The sequence below is a fragment of the Chelonia mydas genome, chromosome 3, assembly GCF_015237465.2.
Source record: "Chelonia mydas isolate rCheMyd1 chromosome 3, rCheMyd1.pri.v2, whole genome shotgun sequence".
Classification (NCBI taxonomy): domain Eukaryota; kingdom Metazoa; phylum Chordata; order Testudines; family Cheloniidae; genus Chelonia; species Chelonia mydas.
Window position 1 is genome coordinate 57,011,971 of NC_057851.1, and position 9,255 is coordinate 57,021,225.

General features: G+C 41.1%; 1 long non-coding RNA gene across 1 annotated transcript; it reads left to right on the top strand.

The window, feature by feature from the left end:
* Positions 1 to 2,513: 2,513 nt before the first annotated feature.
* LOC122465337 lies at positions 2,514 to 8,546 on the top strand. The gene is made up of 3 exons (XR_006290086.1): positions 2,514 to 3,864; positions 5,004 to 5,103; positions 6,769 to 8,546. It is a non-coding gene; the product is annotated as an uncharacterized LOC122465337 (long non-coding RNA).
* Positions 8,547 to 9,255: the final 709 nt, after the last annotated feature.

The following is a 9,255-nucleotide window of genomic DNA, read 5'->3' on the forward strand; positions in this document are numbered from 1 at the left end:
TTGCTTTCTCCCACAAGCTGGCTCAGGAGGGTAATCGCCTACCACAGCTGGTCGAGGGCTCTGCTGGCGGTTCGGCTCCCTGGGAAGGACGTCTGGCTCTTTCCCTCTACAGCATGGGGCACAGTCACTTGCTGATTTAAATCAGTGTAAATGGTGAATTCTCTTTAACTTGAAATCTTTAAATCATGATTTGCAGACTTCAGTAACTCAGCCAGAGTTTAGGGTTCTCTTTCAGGAGTGGGGGAGGTTTTGTGGCCTGTGATGTTCAGGAGGTCAGACTAGATGATCACGATGGTCTCTTCTGGCCTTAATGTCTATGAGTCTAAGTCATTGGAAAACAATGCTTTCCAGTGACTACAATGAGCTTTGGATCAGGCCTTAAATGTCTAACCCAGCCAGAATCAGGAATGTTAGAAATAGGATAGCTACATATGCACCCCAGAATACAGGACTTCCAAATGACATGGGCCCACCCCTACCTGAGTGATCCCACCCACGTGAAAATGGTATCCTCTGTGTGTCCATGATGATATCAAACAAAACCACATTTGGTTTTATATCAGTACTGGGCAAGGACAAAACAGGACTGTCCAGCTTAAAACCAGGTGAATGGCCTGCCTAATTTGAAAGTTTTCAGGAAACTGATCTCATGAGATTCCCAGTCTGATTACCCAAATAAAGATACTCAGAAAAGTTCAAGAAAGAATGTAACCATTTTAGAGCTTTCCCTGTCATCTCAGGCCAGAATTCAAGATTCTCACCAGTCATATGGTTTAAAGTTTCAAACATAGCAGATAATTCCGGCATTATAACCAAACTACTCCTTTGCCTCTCTCTGCGGATAAAGGATTTCTTGACTTCATTTCCTTGACTCTACTACTATAATAATGTGCTGCTTTTGAAAGTTTAGCTTCAATCATAGTATTGCAACAACTTGAATTCCGGCCTGGTGTTAGAGCCACAGCCTTAAAGCCATTTTATCTTTCCAAGTGGTTTCATAGACGATGGCTCATCTGCTATTGCCTACTTAGGTTGTAAAAATTTCTAGCCCACTTAGTTTTGATTTATGTGTGCTTCTTTCTGGCAATATTAAGATACTTGGTTTTTGAAGGTCAATATTTTAACAAAAAAAAATCACCCATTAACTAAGGGCACAAATGATAAACACCCTATCAAAATGCACCCATAAACCAGATAGTCAGATGTCTAAATGCTATCACTTGTGTCCATAATTACTTGTATGCACAATTTCTCCCCCTGCAATTTAGTACAGGTACATAATTAGAGGCTAGGTTCAACCTGTTTTTAAAAATATGTGTCTATAAGCCTGAAATATTCTTACAATATTCTCTGATGGATCTGTTTGTTGACCGTGGCAATAGAAACTTTCATTAGAAATCTTGGCATTATTTCTGTTTCTTACTTCTCTCCTGATACTTGTTAATATTTTACAATCGGAAATTCTACTGTCACCTGAGGAATATTATGATTCTTTGTTAACTTTTCAGAGTCTGGACACCTTTGCTCAAGTCTTGGCATCTGTGAGATTCAGCTACAGTAACCCAAAAATGACTGGTATTTTGCTTTTTATTTTATTTTTACCTTCTGCAGAATTCTACTGGTAAATTACAACATCAGTTCTGCAGGACATGCATGGCTATACGACAATACACTGATTATAATATTTATTTGTTGTACAGAAATTTCACAGTTTTGCTCTACTTATGTGTTTGATTGATCTCATGTACCTGGGGCTACTTCTACATCCAGCTTTATCTGAACTTGTATTAAAATATTGTATTTGGTTTTTTTCCTGTTTTGCACTCTTCTTGTGGAATTCTCTTCTTTAAGTATAAAGAGCATAGAAATTGTTAATGGTTTTAAACCTTAGTCCTATTCTACTTGGGCTTTTACTTAGTTTTCCCATTTAGATCTTTGTAAATTGCTTTAAGATTTTGAATGACAGTCACTATACAAAATAACATGATAGACTCAAAAGTTTGCTTTTAATGGATAATTTTCTGATTCTGCTTTTGTACATTAAATGAATTAGTGTAAAGATTTAGCTTAAGTGCCAGTGCTTAGATCCTATGCCAGTGGGCTCTATTCAATACCATAAAATAGATTAGTGTAGGTTATTAGTTAATTTATAATGTATTCCTATATAAAAGTAGAAGTTTTATGTGGCTCAGTAACTCACCATATTATTAAATGGGGCATAAAAGATAGTTAATTTTTTTCCCTTTCATGTTAATAGGAGGCTTTGATTTCTCTATAGGCTTGATTAACAATTAACGCAAAAAACATCAAGAAGAAAAGAAAAACATCAGCTTTTTTGTCAAGCACTATGGGCCTCAACACCTGGCCAAACAGGGCTGCAAAGCAAGAGCCTTACCCCTCTGCATCACCACATTGCAAAGCCAGCTGAAGGAACTGCAACTGATACCCCTCAAAGAGGGGCTACACCTGCTGACTCAGCATAATCAACTGACTAGCAGCAGACTCTTGATAGCACCTCTTTGCATAAAGCTTCCTGTTCCTGCTCCACCCCTTATCTGAGCAGCTAGTTAATAGATCTGTTGCTGACTAGAACTCTGAGACTAAGTTCCAGTTGCTGCTCATTTTTCCTGTTGCCCTGACTTGTGCCTTATTCCTGCTCTTTACCCTAACTCCAGTTATTGACTATGGCTTGACTCCTTGGTGTGACTCTGAGTCCAGTTTGACCCTTGGCATGGCTTCTAACTCTGACTTCAGCTTTGATCCCAATGTGACTTCTGGTTACAACTCTGGTTTAATCCCTGAGGTGGCTTCTAACTCTGATCCTGGCTTGGCCCTGTGTGACTCTGACTCCGGTTTAACCCTTGCCAAGGCTTCTGACTCTTGCTGTGACCCTTGGTGTGACTACTGACCCTGACTCTACTTCCAGCTGTGACCATTAGATCAGACTGCCCACATTACAGGTTCTGACAGTTCTGAACAACTTACACTGCAGTCTTGTCCTTTGCTGAGGAGGGAAGAAAGAACACAATAGCTACTGTTGCATTTTGGAGGTCTCTCTTTGGATTTGGTGATCAGTTCTTGGGAAATTACTGAGGGACAATTAAGTTTGTTCAGCTAAAGATTTCTTTTGCCATGTTACTATAGCTATTCATGTATTCCCAGCTCTCAGTGAATACAGGGAAGAAAGGATGTATATTCAGTTTCTAACAGTGTTTGTGTGTGACTTGGAACACTATAGACTGTGTCAGAATCATAGATTTCATATTATTTTAATTCCTCTTTGATGTGCCAAATTGTTATGTGAAGTATTATTTTCAGCATAGCCCTGTATTTCTTTTAGCTCCTTCCTTTGACACTGTGAGGGACTCTACATCCTCACCACCAGGCAGGGTTTTTTTTTCCCCACCACTGGAGTGCAACTAATTTGTTTATTGAGTTATTTGTTCATTTGAAAATGACTTTTAAAAATTTAGGTTATAACTACTTTCTCTTTTAGCTGATGATAGAAAACAAAAATGCATCCAACCGAATCTGTTACCTCAAAGAAACAGAGCACATAATTAGTTGTTACCTAATAAAAGTAGGAGGTCATACATCAAAGGAACAGAACTTACACCCATTCCTCATCTTGATTAGAATTCTCAAATTTACTGCAGTATGCCCCTATTTCCTGCTGGGTGTTCTTCTTCATCAGTAACAAATCCCTTTAGAAGTTGTTGATAATAAACACATGGGGCTGATTAAATCTGTAAAACAATTTGCTTATTTGCAGTTTCAATCCTGCTGTGGTTTCTTATTCATTCTTTGAAAGGTTTCCATTTACCGTCTGGGATTTCTGTGGCTGTGAAACTGAAATACTTAACAGTATGTACAGTCTATCAGATTTACTTCCATATATCTTAAATTGGACAAATTGGGTCCTGGACTCACTTTTGGTGGAGAGCCTGATTTTGCAATTTTCAGTTGGTTAAATGAACAAACCTGACCACCCAGCTAGAGAGCTGTGGCCTGTATCCAATAACTCTGGTATCATATGTTAGGACAAGAACATGTGGTAAGTGCTGGAAGATCCATATATTTCATCAGTACAAAAAGACATGATCAGTTGAGTGTGATGAAGCCAAAGTAAATAAACTAAAAGAAAAGATACAGCAATGTGACATGAAACAAATGTGGCAAAACCAGTCTCGTTGCCAGGATCATTCCTGTAAATTCTTACATCATGGTTGTTTGAATATGGCGTAGATTGCAAAGGGTGTTCTCTCAGCCCCAGTTATGCAAGAAAACGTACATCCTCATCATGGGTCAATTGGTTACATTCTTGCTTCTGAGCCAGGCTGTAGTTTCAAGCTCCCACTTAGCATGTGAGATCCCACCCACTGCTGGCAGAGCAATTATTAATTGTATCATTAATTATAATGATTATGGTTATTGCAGCAGTGCTTGGTGATGGACCAGGACCTCATTGTGCTGGGCACTGTATAAACACAAAACAAAAAGACAGTCCCTGCCCTAAAAAGCTTACAGTCTAAATATAAACCCAGGGACAACAGGTGGAAAACCAGACAGACTGACAGGGGCAGCAGAAGGAAACAATCATAGTGGTTGCTGCAGTACTACTAACCTATATGAACTAGCAGCTACTGCGCTGTTAAAAGTGCTGTTCTTTAGCTGACAGACATTTAACTGCGGTTACAGCAGCTCTGACATTTACATTTGCGGAATTGGAAAAGGTGGGCAGAATTCTTCTGGACGCTTCACGTGACGTAACACTCCAGAGGACAGAGAGCTCGAAGTGGCCAGTTCACATTATGCAACCTGACCTGCAGATTCCGAATTCTCAGCTCTGATTCCCCATCACAGGAAGCAGTTCCATAACCATAAAAGTCAAAGCACAGGAACAAACTCAGGGACAGCATGAGAAAATTTTCATGGTAGTGGTTTTGATTAAAGGAAATTCAACGGTGCCACTCACATTTGACTTTACTGCCTGCTCTTTTCAGATCAACAATGCAGGAGGAAAATGAGTCACTGAGGAGAGACAAGAATTTTTCAATACCAAACTAAGGATTCTGGGAAGATCAAGAAGTCATGCAACATATGGTATGTGAAGATGTATCACCACCTGGAATTCGGGTCTGGGAAGCAAATGGCAGATTTAGGGCTAGATTGTGGCATTTAGCCAAAGCCCAGAGTCAGAGGAAGTATGGAACCACATCAGCTGAGGGGGCATTCATGAGACACAATCCTTTCCTAGCTCCCCAGAGGGAAGGGGGAAGCCTCATGTAACACCAACCAGTTGGATGATCTGGCATGCATCTAACATCAAGCTTAGCAGGCCATTGAAAGGGGCAGAGCTCCCTGCCCAGTTTACAGTGATTTGTATCCTGGGCATTCACGGAAGGAACAGTCTCTGTTTCCCTGAGCTCAGGGACTGTGACAATTGGCCCTGACCCTGGTGAGCGGTGTACAGGGAGTGTGATGTGGAAGGGGGAATATTCTTTACAAGGAGTCATACACTGTAAACCCTTATAAGGCACGGTTCACGCCATAAATTTGCAACATTATAATGAGAGCGGTTATGACAGATTATGTAACACCACACATGGTTAAGCTCCATGCCTGTCTGTATATCATAGCCAAATGCTGCTTGCCTTTATTATAGGAGAAATCCCAGTAATATCAATGGGGCTATCCTCATGAGTCAGCTGAGCAGTAATATGAAGCAACTTGACGTGACTGATTTTATTAATAACAAACAATACCCTCTTCTGGATTTCCTAGTATGCCCCATCTTCTAGTTATCTGTTCTTTAGCATGTAAACTCCACAGAGCAAGGGCTTTCTTTACTGTATTTCTGTGTTTTGTATAGCATTAAGCATATGATTGGTGCTAAACAAATAGTGTACAATTTCAGCTCAGTGTATAAGGTTTTCCAGTCATAAGAGCTATGTATATAACTATGCAACATGAATTTAAGCCCTGAACATTTTATAAATCATTCTTTATTAACCATTTGTGCACCAAATCCATCCAGTCACAAGGATAAGTTTTGTTTTCATTGTGTGGGTCTTCTGGGATACACTGTATAAACATTTCAGGAAATATTTTTTTCTATTGCTATTTTTATTCAGGGTGGGAAAAGGCCCTTTCATTGTCTGCATCCATGTCAGCCTTAGCCATTGCTCTTTGATTTGTTTATGCTGGATGCTTTTGACAGTGATTCAGGGTTGCATTTTGTGGGGTATCAGTAATGGATAGAGTTGCTGGTTTGTAAATTCTTGTTAAATTTGAATGCCAAGGATAGTACACAAGAGCATGTTGGAAATACTGCTGGGCTCCAGTGGGAAAGTCTGTCTCAACTGGCAGCCAACCCTCAATAAGACATTTGTTTACATGTTTCTGTTTGTTTTGTTGTTTTTTCTTTCTTTCTCCCCCTTTTGCTTCTAAACGCCTTTAAAATGGAAACTATACCAGATACCAGGCACATACACCAAACATCGTGGAACACCTCTAAAGACAGGTCTCTTTTAGCAAAGCCATATAAAAAAAAATTATAAAATAAAAAGCCAAGTGTGACACAGGTAGGTAGAAGAGGATACAAAATTTGGGAAATAAGATTAATTGTGCTTGCTATGAATTTGGCAAGTTTTGTATGGGAATACATCTCATCTGAGTCACCAGACATTTAGGGCCTTGCGGATTTTAAATAGCCTCATTTTCAAAACTCCTTTCTCTCTAAGTGATGCTAGACGATTAATTCTACAGGGTCTCCTCTGACGTGTGCTGTGTGTATGGCATTGGAGCACAAAGCAGGCCCAGCTGGGGATCTCTGGAAATGAGAAATCTGCAGTGAATGAAGTGACTTTTTCAAAGACGTCCCAGTATGCTCTTTATTCAGCCAAGAAAGGGGAAGAAGCCAAGAAATTGGAGCTTGGGACTCCCCACAGGTGAAGACTACAGGCCAAGCTCTCCTTGCAGGCATATACATGCCTGCATGGCTTGAAAGTAAATGGTACATAAAATAGAAAAATCTGGTATTGTGGTGGGTGCCTATTTCTGTGCAACTCTGCAAAAAAGTGCTCTTTTTCTCACTGGAGATTGTGATGAAATGTTTGTTTGGCTGCACGCTGTGGACAGAAGCTGTGTGCTTTCTCTAATCCTGCTAATATTTGGACTGACAGACAGACATTCACTAGGGCTTTGTGCTGCTGTATACTTGTCACTGTCATTCCAGGACATCCCTGCCTCCATTTATCTATCCCTTCCATTCCCCTACGTAACTCACACTTGAGTGTCTTTTACAGTAGGTGGCTAGTCTGTGGTAGCATTCTCCCAAAAGTAATATCGTCCCCTAAAATTTAGCAAAATTTCTGGAGGCCAAGGAAATCTGTCACTTAATTTACATAGCCTATTTGTTAATAGCAACTAACCCTAAGCGTCCCCAGTTTTAGCAGCAGAATAGGGGTGATAGTGTCAGAGGCTCCATCTACACCAGAAAGTTGTGCTGGTAAAAGTTCTGTGGACAGAATGCCGGTGAAGGTGCTTTCACACTCTGCCACGTGTACCAGGACACTATAGCCACAGTGCATCTAATGCATCCGCAAAAGTTTGTTGTACTGTGGGTGGGCATCCCCGTGCCCTTCACACCACCTCCAGGCACACTGCCTCTGGAGCAATTGTCGCTGGATTTTGCAGGATGCCTCTGCAACTCTAACGCAATTGTGGAGGGTTGGGGTCAAAAACCCAAAATTCCCTCTGTTCCAGCCCATAAGCATGTGCTCTTGTGTGTCATTTTCAAACTCCTGGCAGCAAACATGGATGCAATGCAGAGCAACAACTCGCCTATAAGGACAGGCCATATGATGATACCCAATTTTTCAAACATAACTAATCCAAAGTGTCCCCAACTTAGCAGCAGTAAAGGGGTTATAGTGCAGGAAGAACTCTTGCTGAGGGAACATCTTCACTGCAGTCCTGGGTATGATTTGCAATTCATGGAGACGTACCCATGCTAGCTGTACTCTAGCTAGAACATGAGCCACCAGACACCCTCCCCCAAGGAATGTCCTCAGGGTGCAGCCAATGCTTAAGCCCATGCTGCTGCATTCTCCCTTCCATTTTTAGCAAACTAGCTGGAGTACAGCTAGCATGCGTATGTCTACATGAGCTGCTAATCACGGCCATGACTGCAGTGTAGACATACCCTTATATGGCTAAAAGACAGGACTGAGAATAAGGAGATCTTATTTTTATTCCTGGTTCTTTCACAGACTTCCTGTCAAACCTTGAGCAAGTCACTGGATTTCTGTGTGCCTTGGCAACCCTGTTTATAGAAGAGGGTTAATGCTGCTTTCCTCCCCCATGGGAGGCTGTGCAGGCTGTGAAGTGGTAGTCCTTTAATATCTGAAAAGGAATCCAGGGAGCTCAGATGACAGAATTGTAGCCAGAAAATGCTAACCCACATAAAATGAGCTATAAGGAAATGGCAGAAGAGTTGCCAAGGACTGGCCCCTGGGAAATTTTGAAATCTAAATACTCTCAGACGCTGTGTTAAAATTTTATTAAAAGAATGTTTGTGGGAATCTCCCCAGAGTTTTTTACAGTAGTCAAAAATATGCAGCAGTTTGAGCACTCTCATGCAGACCAGGGAGCTCCAGGAGGCAAGCTGCTTCTCCAAGGCAGATTACTTTCATTCAGTGTCTTGTCCCATCTCCCCTCCTTCCTTCCTTCGTCCCTCCCCTCCTCCCCACTTCCCACAGGATGGGTCAGCGCCATATTATCTCCAAGGCCAGGACTGTGAAATAAAGCAAACCTGTAGAAAATATATTGAAAGACACAGTCCAAAACTGCAAAATGAAAATACTAAAAGTAAAAGAGGTTGGGATTTATTTGTTTATTTGATTTTTTTAAAGTTGAATAAAATAAAATAAGGCGGGGGGGCAGTTTTTCAATGGGTAGAGTCTGTAGTGTCTCTTGTGGTAGAGAAGAGACTGCATTTCGCTATAATAAATTTAAAGGTACTCTTGATTTGGGCCATTGGTTCTTGAAATTCTATGCAGCTCCCAGAATAAATTAACCTGTGTTGGTCTGTCATCACAGTGTCCCTAAAGACATGTCTACACTGGCAAAGTTACAGTGCTGCTCAGAGAGCGCTGAAGGGAAACTGCTGTTGTGTGTTCACACTGTCAGCTGCCTGCACAATAGCGTGTTCACACTTGCAGCACTTGCAGTATTCGGAGTGGTACACTCTGG